Source organism: Poecilia reticulata, chromosome 9, assembly GCF_904066995.2.
Source record: "Poecilia reticulata chromosome 9, P_reticulata-male-v2, whole genome shotgun sequence".
Classification (NCBI taxonomy): Eukaryota; Metazoa; Chordata; class Actinopteri; order Cyprinodontiformes; family Poeciliidae; genus Poecilia; species Poecilia reticulata.
Window position 1 is genome coordinate 9,304,929 of NC_088838.1, and position 9,847 is coordinate 9,314,775.

Below are 9,847 nucleotides of genomic sequence, written 5' to 3' on the forward strand. Positions count from 1 at the left end.
GTTCTCAGCCATAAACAAGCGTTCGATTCCTCCAGCTCCTTATCGGCTACGTCAACGGCTCACAGGCCTCCTGCGCCGTACGTATGGAGTTTCTGAGTGGTCAAAGGTTGTTCCGATAAGGATTTATGACCTCCCACTGTCCATATTTAAACATGACTCAGGCTTTCTTTATGCTCCGAGCTGGCAGGGAGAGAGGCATGCTGCCAACAGAATTTATATCCATAAATTCAGTCCATAGCTCTTGCATAAATGATGAATTTCTTTCAGGGTCCACTGGGGAAACCTTCAGGCCAAACAGGGGTGGGGGGGGGGAAATGTAATAAGACGGGCAAAAATGATTTGTTGATATAATTTTGGCAGATATTGTAATTAGTGTTTGACTTGTCATATTGTGGCTGGCGAAAAAGCAATTCCTTATGCTTTGAAACCTTTTGGTGTTGTGTAGCTGGGAGAGGAATGCTGATTAGAGCGCTGTAGTCCCGCATGCCGCTGATCATTACGCAGGGTATTTGTTTTAGGATGAAATATTGTGGGAGTGTTGCAGGTATCGACCGAGCCAAAAACAATGCACAAATAGAACTCCGAGGGCAAAAATATTGCAAAAACTCACTCCGAGACACGGGAGAGATCGTTATACCATGAGGCATATAGAACCAAGTATTCTAATCAGACGAGCATGGAGGGAGGCCAAATGTAGAATCAATAAACGCATGGCAGGAAATACAGCAGGAGAACGGTGCGTTTCCTGGCCAGCTCGCTCTGTGACCAAAGAGTCTTAACATTCTTTAAAAATAAATAAACAACACATGGTGCTCTAGGAAATGTACTGGGTATTTTTGGAAAGTGTGCAAGTCTTTGCTAGCAGTTGCGATTGGTTATTTAACGAGAGAATAACATTTTTGTAAAGCAAATGCGGCATTTCATCATCAGCAGACTGTGTTTATTGGACTTCCTGATGAGCAGAATCTGGTTCCGAGACGAACCTCAGCAGCTTTCCAAAAATGATCGTACTCTCTCAACTTTTTTTTTTTTTTTTTTTTTCCCTTTCCAGCCACAGACCTAAATGGTAAGATCACAATCTAATATCCCTTATTGGGATTTCATACAATAAACCAATAAAATATGGTTAATAATTGTATAGTAGCATTAAGTGATACAGGTTTTCAGTTTTTTTAACTATGATCCACATTTGTATTCAGCCTCCCTAACTCAGTACTTTGTAGAACCACCTTTCTCTGCAGGTGCTTTTTGAGTATCAGCTTTAACATTTTTAACACTTTTCAAGCCTTGTCGCTGATTTTCAATTAGACTCAGGTGTGAACTTTGACTGGGCCACTTTAGCACATGTCTGAGCTCTGATCTAAAACAATCCACTTCAGCTCTGGCTTGGAAGATCAAAGTCGTCGTCTGAGTCAGCCTCTAGCAGGTATTTATCTCTGATCCACTCTGACCAGCTTCTTTGCCTCCTGCTGATGAACAGCCTTCCCATAGTTCGATCATCCCTACTCCATGTTTCCCCCATTGGGGTTTATGGCGTGTTCTGGTGAATGTGCATTGTTGGTTTATAACCCCGGATTATAACAAACTGCAAGTGGGATCTCTTGTGGGACTCTTTAAGGAGCAGATGTGTTCTTGCCCCTCTTCCACGAAGCACAGATCTGCGGCGTGCACAAATGGTAGTTGACAGATTCTTTCATCTGAGCTGTGGATCACTGCAGAAAGCCACAGTTACCATCTGGAACCTTCTTCCACAGGTTTTTCCATCTCCCCTGTGTGACTCGATGCAAACTGCCAAAGGGGGCTTGCAGTGGCTCTCTTTGAACATTTCAACAACCTTCCCTATCCGCCATAAGCAGCAGATTTGTGGAGAGTTCAACTTATCGTTGTACCGTTGACAGATTCTCCAAACTATGGTAGTTGATTGCTGCAGCAATCACCTTCTGGATGCTTCTGTGATTAATACCGTTTTGACTCGTCTTCTCCATTTAGGTAGACAGTCGATTGTTGGTAGGTTTGAAGTTGCATCATACTCTTTCCATTTCAGCTGATGGACTGAACCCCCAGTGAGAGATTTTAGAATACTGTTTTCTAGCATAGTCATGCTTTAAACTGGTGTGTTCTTTGGGTCTTCATGATGATGTTTATTCGCTGAAGTGATCAGTAAAAACAAACTTATGCAGCACATTGACTCACTTGCACTACAGACACAACAATCTGTAGGCAACTAAGGGTGCAACTTGGGGTCAAGGTCCTTGTCCAAGGACATGACGATGTCCGGAAGGGCAGGAAGCTGGAATCTAACTCGCAGTCTTACGATTAAAAGATGGAATTATTAAGTTACACACAGGAAAACTATTTACTAATTAAATGGCTTGTGAAGGCAATCGGTTGTCCTGGATTTCCTTTAAAGGAATCAGAATAATTGGGGTTGGATGCATGTCTCACTTTTTTACATAAAGAATTACAGAATGTGTTAATGCACCATATGGAATGCAAATAAAATAGAGGAATATTTTAACGTGATAAAAAAAGGCACAGTAACTTAGACGAATGAATCTTATGAATCTTGGTTGATTGGTGGTTGACAGGATGGTGTCTTCTTCTCATGTATTTATTGGTTTCCTCCAGTTTCCTGTCATAAACTTACATGTTGGGGTATTTTAAATTTATCTGCAGGACTGACAGTGATTTCGTTGTCTGTCACGTGTTCTGTGACCCTTAATGAATTTGGACAGTGACCACTCACCTGGCCCTTTGATCACTGGGATTAGCTCCAGGGTTCTTGTGACCCCGAACAGAACTGAGCGGTATAAAAAAGTTGAGCGAATAAGCAAAACCAAACCTTTCAGAGTAAATAATGAAACCACCTTGGGAATTTTTGTGCGGCATATTCAAAGATGATGAAATTGATTATGTGAACTGGCTGGCGGGACTCCAGCTAAATCAGGCAGGCTTCTCAGCAGCACTATGAATTTGACTCACGTTAGAATGTAATGGCACACAGCTTCTCAATAATCCTGACGACTCTAAAGTTCCACAAATTCTCGCAGCTCCTGTCCTTGAGCATATTTCACAATTCTATGGCCTACTGCTTCCGTGGAGGGGCCGCCGTCCAATCTCTTCAAGGATGATTGAGCCGTCGAGCCTTACATTGGACAAAATGAGCCCCAGGGACCGGGCGAGTTTCCTCCTTTCTCTCTTGATGAATTTAAGGATCCAACGTGCATTACCCTTAAGCTGGCACATTGAAGTAATGAGTTCCAGGCTGTTAAATCCAAACGATTAATGAAAATAGAATCAATGAAGAATAAAAGTACTCAAAGGGAAGTTGTCACAGTTTAGGAAGAAAAGTTGTTCTGTGCTCCGCGCTGCACAACAAGATCTCTTTGTTACGCTCCCTTTTGTGCAGAGCACGTCACCTGTAAAATCCATTCAAATACCGAGGCGTTGCAGCCTTTTGTCGCATGTCCTGGGAGACACTCAAGGCAGGGACGGAAAAAAAAACTTCCTTATCCTTCTGTTCCTGTGAAACCAGAGGGCGGCAGAAGACCCATGAAGAGCTCACCATAAGGAACTTTTTCCACATATAAGAAACATACCCGCGCCAACAAAAGGACCTCAAGAGAAAAGGACTGCACTGCAATTTGTTCCTTCCGACATCTTTTCAAGGTATTATTTGATCAAAAGTTGAATAGGGAGACAAAGTTTGTAGATGGAAATAACATTAAAATGAAACAGAGAACTGAAGTGTTCAACTGCGGTTTAAAGGACGTGGCCGTTCTTTGGCAGGAATTGTGTTACAATGAAGGTGTTTTGGTTTTTACATGCACTTAGAATGAATGTCTGGGGCTTTTACTTATACATTTTTTGTTTTATCAGGGATGTATAAAATACTCTTCATATTAGAAATAAAGGAGCTACTTGAATTGGTTGCCCAGGGCAACCTGATTTTCAGGTATGGTCCGTAAATGTTCAACAATGCTAAAGTCAGGGTTATTCTAGAGGGCTTTTATTAGCCTACCTTACCCATTTCAAATAAAGTGCACTAATCTCTTCTGTCTCATGCACACTTACACCCGACTCATCCAACTAAGTGGCGAGAAATTATGTGTCAGTGGGTTAACTTCAACCCTCGCCTCAACACTTCGGTCCTTTCACCAGTTTCAAGAGACGGTGAAGAGGCCTCTAAGTGTTTGTCAAACATGCTTTTGTTTCCTGTGTCCACAGAAATTTTTCCAAGCGGTCATTTGGCTTCTTCAAGTAGCCAGTCAGAAACTTTCATCAAAGTTGACTGTACTGACTTCTTGAGAAGGGGATTCTGTTCTCAGACCGAGACAGACTAAGAGGGTGCCAATACCAACACAACAACCGTATCACTATGGATTGTAATCCTGATCTTCCAGGATCAACCAGTTTATTATAGGATTGATCATTACTGTTTTCCCCCCCTGTTTCTGTGTTACTAGGTAATGATTCCAAGCGCACACACATCAAAACTCAAAACTGGATTTGGAACAGATATGGAATGCTAAAATGAACCTTTTGAAATACGTCTGACCGTACTCCTTTGAATATATACTGAACTGGGCTCCACATCCAGGCCCCAGCCAGAAAAGAAGCAAACAATCTTAATGAGCTTTATCATTTTTAATCGGAAAACTGATCAATATCCACCCAGAATTGTGTCAAAAGTAAGATGAAGATTGCGAAAACACGAGATTCTTCCGCACGATGTAATGAAAATTCACAATATGGTCATGCATAGGCATTCAATTCTTGTTTTCAAACTACATTTAAATTGGAGTACTTTCATCATTCCATCCTATAATATACATCATTCAAAGTCCCCAAAATTAATATGACGTTAATGCTGAAGATAAGTGAATGTGGATTACTGCCTGTCACTGTACATATGGCTGCGTTTCCAAGATAAAAGCACAGCTAGCAGTCAAATCTCGCTTTTACACATTTATAGACAGAGAAGGTAAAAATGTCCTGTAGAATACGTTACATTCTAGGAGTTATTTTCTCATTCATAAAGAGCGATCCCAGAGCTACTTTCGTTTACTTAACGTCAGGAAAACCATTTCAAGCAGAAACTCGGCTGACAGCTTGACCTTTCTGGCTGCATTTTTACTTGCCTTTGAGAAAATGTCTACCGTATAATAGTGCCTGAAGTCATGTTCATAAATTTATATCTGACCCAAATGAAATGATCTTGTAACCAATACACGTTGTGGGACGGAGCCTGTGTGACGTACCGGTTTTGCGCTGCATTCTTCTGAGATGTCGCTGTGGAGTTTCACCTGTTTTATTCCATCTGATTCTGCAGCCGCTCTGCTGCCCACACCTGGGAAATCACCCAAAGCTAACAACAGTTAAATGTATAAGATTTATGAGCAGAGGGCACAGTCGTGCTCTTGGTTCTTCAGTTATTAAGCATCAGCATCAGACGTAGCGTTACCCCAAGAACTTGCTAATGTGTTGCAATGTTCCAACTACATTTTTTTTTAGTGTACTTTAATTGGATTTAATATGATGGATCAACATAAACGTACAATTTAATTTGCAAAGTTGCCGGAAAATGATACTGTACAAAACAAACAAAAATGTCTGAAAAATATTCTAAGCTTTAAGCACTAGGAGGATCTAAATACGAGACAAGAGATCCTGAAACAAGCTTCACACTCGGGGAGAGGTTCACGTTACTGCAGAATGATTGGAAATATACTGCCAGGAATACAAGAGAAAAGTTTAGATTAGTACAAAATATTACACTGGGCCTAGTCAGACCTAAAGTGCAGACCTAGGTCCAAATGAAAATCTGAGATCAGACATGAACATTTGCTGATAGAACCTGACGGTGCAGTCTGACTCGGTTTGTGGTGTTTTGCTAAAACGTATTCTGCAAAAAGTTTTTTTGTATAAACTATTTATAATTTTCTTTCCACTTCACAATTATCCACTATTTATGGAAGTCTTTCACATACATCCCAATTAAATACTTTGAAGTTTGTGTTTGGAGCCAGTGGTGGTTTTTGATTATTGCTGTATGGGCTGTTGCTCAGGGTGGCATGAGAAAGGAGGTTACAAGGGTGCACAAGAACCAAAATCAAATATTTCTTTTTTGTTGAAATTGTCAATCTGTCATAACAGTATAGTATAAAACAAATAATCTGAAAACAAATTGAGCTCCTCTGCCTTCTCCCAGTGCTAATTAAAAGCAACCAATTAGAGCCGGGAGGAGGGTCTTAACACTGACAATCACCACTCCATGCGGCGCTGCTCATCCCTCACAGTCTCACCACTCTTACTCTCTGTTATGCTGCAGCTAGCACTGCCCGTCATGAATGCTAAAGCTAGTTAGAACGGCCAAAAATAAATTGTTTTCCTGCAACGGAAAGTTGTTTCTCCACCGTTGGCACGTTTAGCAGTGAGTACATGAAGTTGATTGACAGCGCTAATACCCTCCTCCTGGCTGTGATTGGTTACTTTCGGTCGGGACGACTTGGGAGCGGTGCCTTATTTCAGAGACGGAGTATCCGTCTCACAGCATACTGTCAGTATTTACACTTGAACCATCAGTTCAACCTCATAAACGGTAAAAAGTTCATGGGATGTGAATATTTTTGCACGGCACTGCAACGACACCCTGGCAGTTTTCATAGAGGAGAAACTACATTAAGTACTGAGAAAGGCGTTTTTACCCTGTCTAGATTGTTTTAATGTCACTGCAGTATAAAGTAATGAGAATTAAATCTAGTTTGACATATTACAAAGCAGCAGCAAAAAACGCTTTGTGGTAACTGCACTTAGCCTCCTTTGAAGCACAAGCAACATTAGATCATTCAAATATGAATGTTTATAACATTTTTGCTCTCGTTTTGTTTCTGATGGACGTGGTATGTTTGAGTAAAGTACCTGTGGCTCAATGCAACGGTCGTCTTCATGAAAGCAGCATCAGTCCTGGACATGGCGCTCTCTAAGATAAAAAAATAAAAAATAGTATCAAACTCGTCTCAATAAAGACAGAGAAGGCTCCACGATGAAGGTTGTTAAAGGGCAGAATGGGGGGAAAAATGAAGCTTTGCAGGAATGAATAGACTGTTACATTAATGAGCTTTGACTGCCTTTAACGATTTGATCCTTATGGCAGCTGAAATTTACCCCACGGGGTCCTATCTGATTGCATGGCAGCTGATTCTTTTCCACCCGTCTGTGGAAGTTCGCTGTGGAAATCGGTGGCATTTATTGACCTCTTCCGTGAGACACTGCGGCGGCAATCAACATCAGCCTGGCATGTCTGACGCAAGTGTAAATATTAAAACCCAAGAAAGAAAGAAAGAAAAAAAACATCTGTGAGCAAACGTGAATGACGGACAAAAGAGGCATCAAAAAGCAACTAAATCAGAAATCCATTTTGTTGTGTTTTGCTGGTTTGAAAACCAGAGCATTCGGCCGAAGCTCCATTCTCCGCAAATCTGTCAACAATATATGCCTGATTGTAGCTGGCGAGGCAGTGAAACTTTCTCTTGTTGAGTTCAAATTTCTGCTGTCAAGTAGTGCAATTTGGTTTTTATGTGATTGAAGGTCTGACTCTACCAATCATCATTCATCACAACTATTGTTGACACAAACCTGCCTCTTCAGGGCTGATTTAAATGGTTTGCTCTTGATTGTTTTACACTGGGCTTTCCATAAAAAAAAAGAGTTGAATTTGGCATGGAACTGCACCCAAGAGAAAACAAAATACATAGATTTGGAAATGAGTTTACCTTTACACCAAATGTTTCCTGAAGATTAGAACTATGCTTCTTTCCTTTAAACACAATGTTCCACCCTTACAAATTTCTTTACTCCAAGTAGTTTCCCAAAGATGACTTTCTTTTTTTACAAGGTCAAAGCTTTCCCAAAGACACCTCTGCCTACGTGAGAGCATAACTCCCCCTAAAACTGAAATATAATTATGCCACAGATGGCGGCACAGGAGCACAACTATCACTAATCGCTTACTGTAACTGGCAGTGAGCCTTTTACATCGCTGTGCAGAAATTTTGATCCACTTTGTCTTTGCAGAATAGTTCCAAATTAGCCACATTAAACAGGTTTTTGGGCATGAATGGTTCTGTTTAGGTCAAACTTTAAGGTTGTGTCTTGGATTGTTAATGTTCTGCTTCTTAACTGATTCTGGAATTGCACTGCTCACTGCGGTTCTGTGTTTTAGTTAAAGTGTTTGGACAATTATCCTGGAAGGATTTTTTGTTTTTATCTTACTTCTCTCACTTTTTTGTACAGTGCTATGATGCGCAACCATGGCAACAAGGTATAGTTTTTAACTGGTAGCAGTTGATTAGCATCTCAAAAGCTCAAACAATACCTAAACTATGACCCCAAATTTAAGGAGGCTAGGCTGCAAAGCGTGACCAGAGAGTAGAGAGAGAAGGAGGAAGTTCAAACTGTCTCTTCCATTCATCACGATAGGCAAGGATCAAAACCCCGATTCCAACGTCGCTCTGCCTGGTTTGGAGCTAAATGACCAGACAGAGATTTAGGGTGTGTTCACACTGCAGCCTGAAGTGACCCAATTCCGATTTTTTTTGACGTAATGCGACCTGTATCCGATCTTTTCATGGCAGTGTGAACAGCACAGGTCAGATTCTTTTTCGAATGTGACCCATATCCAATACGTATCTGATTCAAATGCGACCTAACATCCTGGCCGCATTCATCCGTACTGAACGTCACGGATTCTCAACAAATCTCACTATTCTGCGTCCTGATACACACAAGCGGGAAGAAAAACAACAGCTATGACGAACTATATGAGGATTAAGTTGTTAATATGTTTCTCCGGTGGGACAACAACTTCAAATGTGCAAGCTAAGCTCCACCGTTAGCCTCCATGTTTACTTCCTTAAACACTGAGCACTTCTTCTTTTTATGGCGGTTGGCAGAACACTGAGAACGCTGACGCTATTGCGCCCACTAGTGCGCATGCGGGACACTTTCAGGTCATTTGCCCGTTCAACCTGCAGAACACATACAGGTCGCATTTACTGGCAGTGTGAACGGCCCGGCAAAAAAATAATCGGAATTGCCAAAAAATCTGAATTGGGTCACTTCAGGCTGCAGTGTGAACGCATCTGTAAAGAGGAGCAGCAAAAGTAAATGAGGTGGTTTAGCAACTGCTGCCTGGAAATTAACCTGTTAGCATTTCTTCATATTCGCTTTAAGACCGAGTGCCCACAGCATCGCCGTGCACAACAGCTCTGTGAAAATACTTTTTTACAATAATATTAAATTTCCCTTCTGGATAAATAAAGTATTTGTAATTGAATTGAAATATTTAGTATGCTCTGATCTGGAAAAATGCAGGCCAATTTTTTACTTATTTCTTTTCTATACTTGCTCTGACCCTGCTGTGGATGCATGATGGATATTTTCTACTGTTAGCTTCAATGTTAGCAAAACAAGCTATCTTGGGTAACCTTACCCTCGTCTTGGCTAAACATTTAATAAGCACCCAATACCAAAGAACTGTGTCACTTTGAGTTATTTGTAGTTTTATGAAATGGTTTAAGGATGACAAACTCCTCTGTAGTTGATTTTTGCTGCTTAATTTTTCTAATAAATTGCATTGCTTGTAAGAGCGTTGAAATGCTGCATTCACTGCCACGTTCACTGTAAATGCCACTGCTGCACACCAAACAGGAAGATAAAGGGGTCTGTAACTTCCCTATATGTCAGGCGTCTACATTGTACTGCTGTCAAATGTACAGTAAAAGTTTCCTTTCTGAAGGAAGTGATGTCGTCCTTCCTTTTGTTTGATTACATTTGCGACTGACTT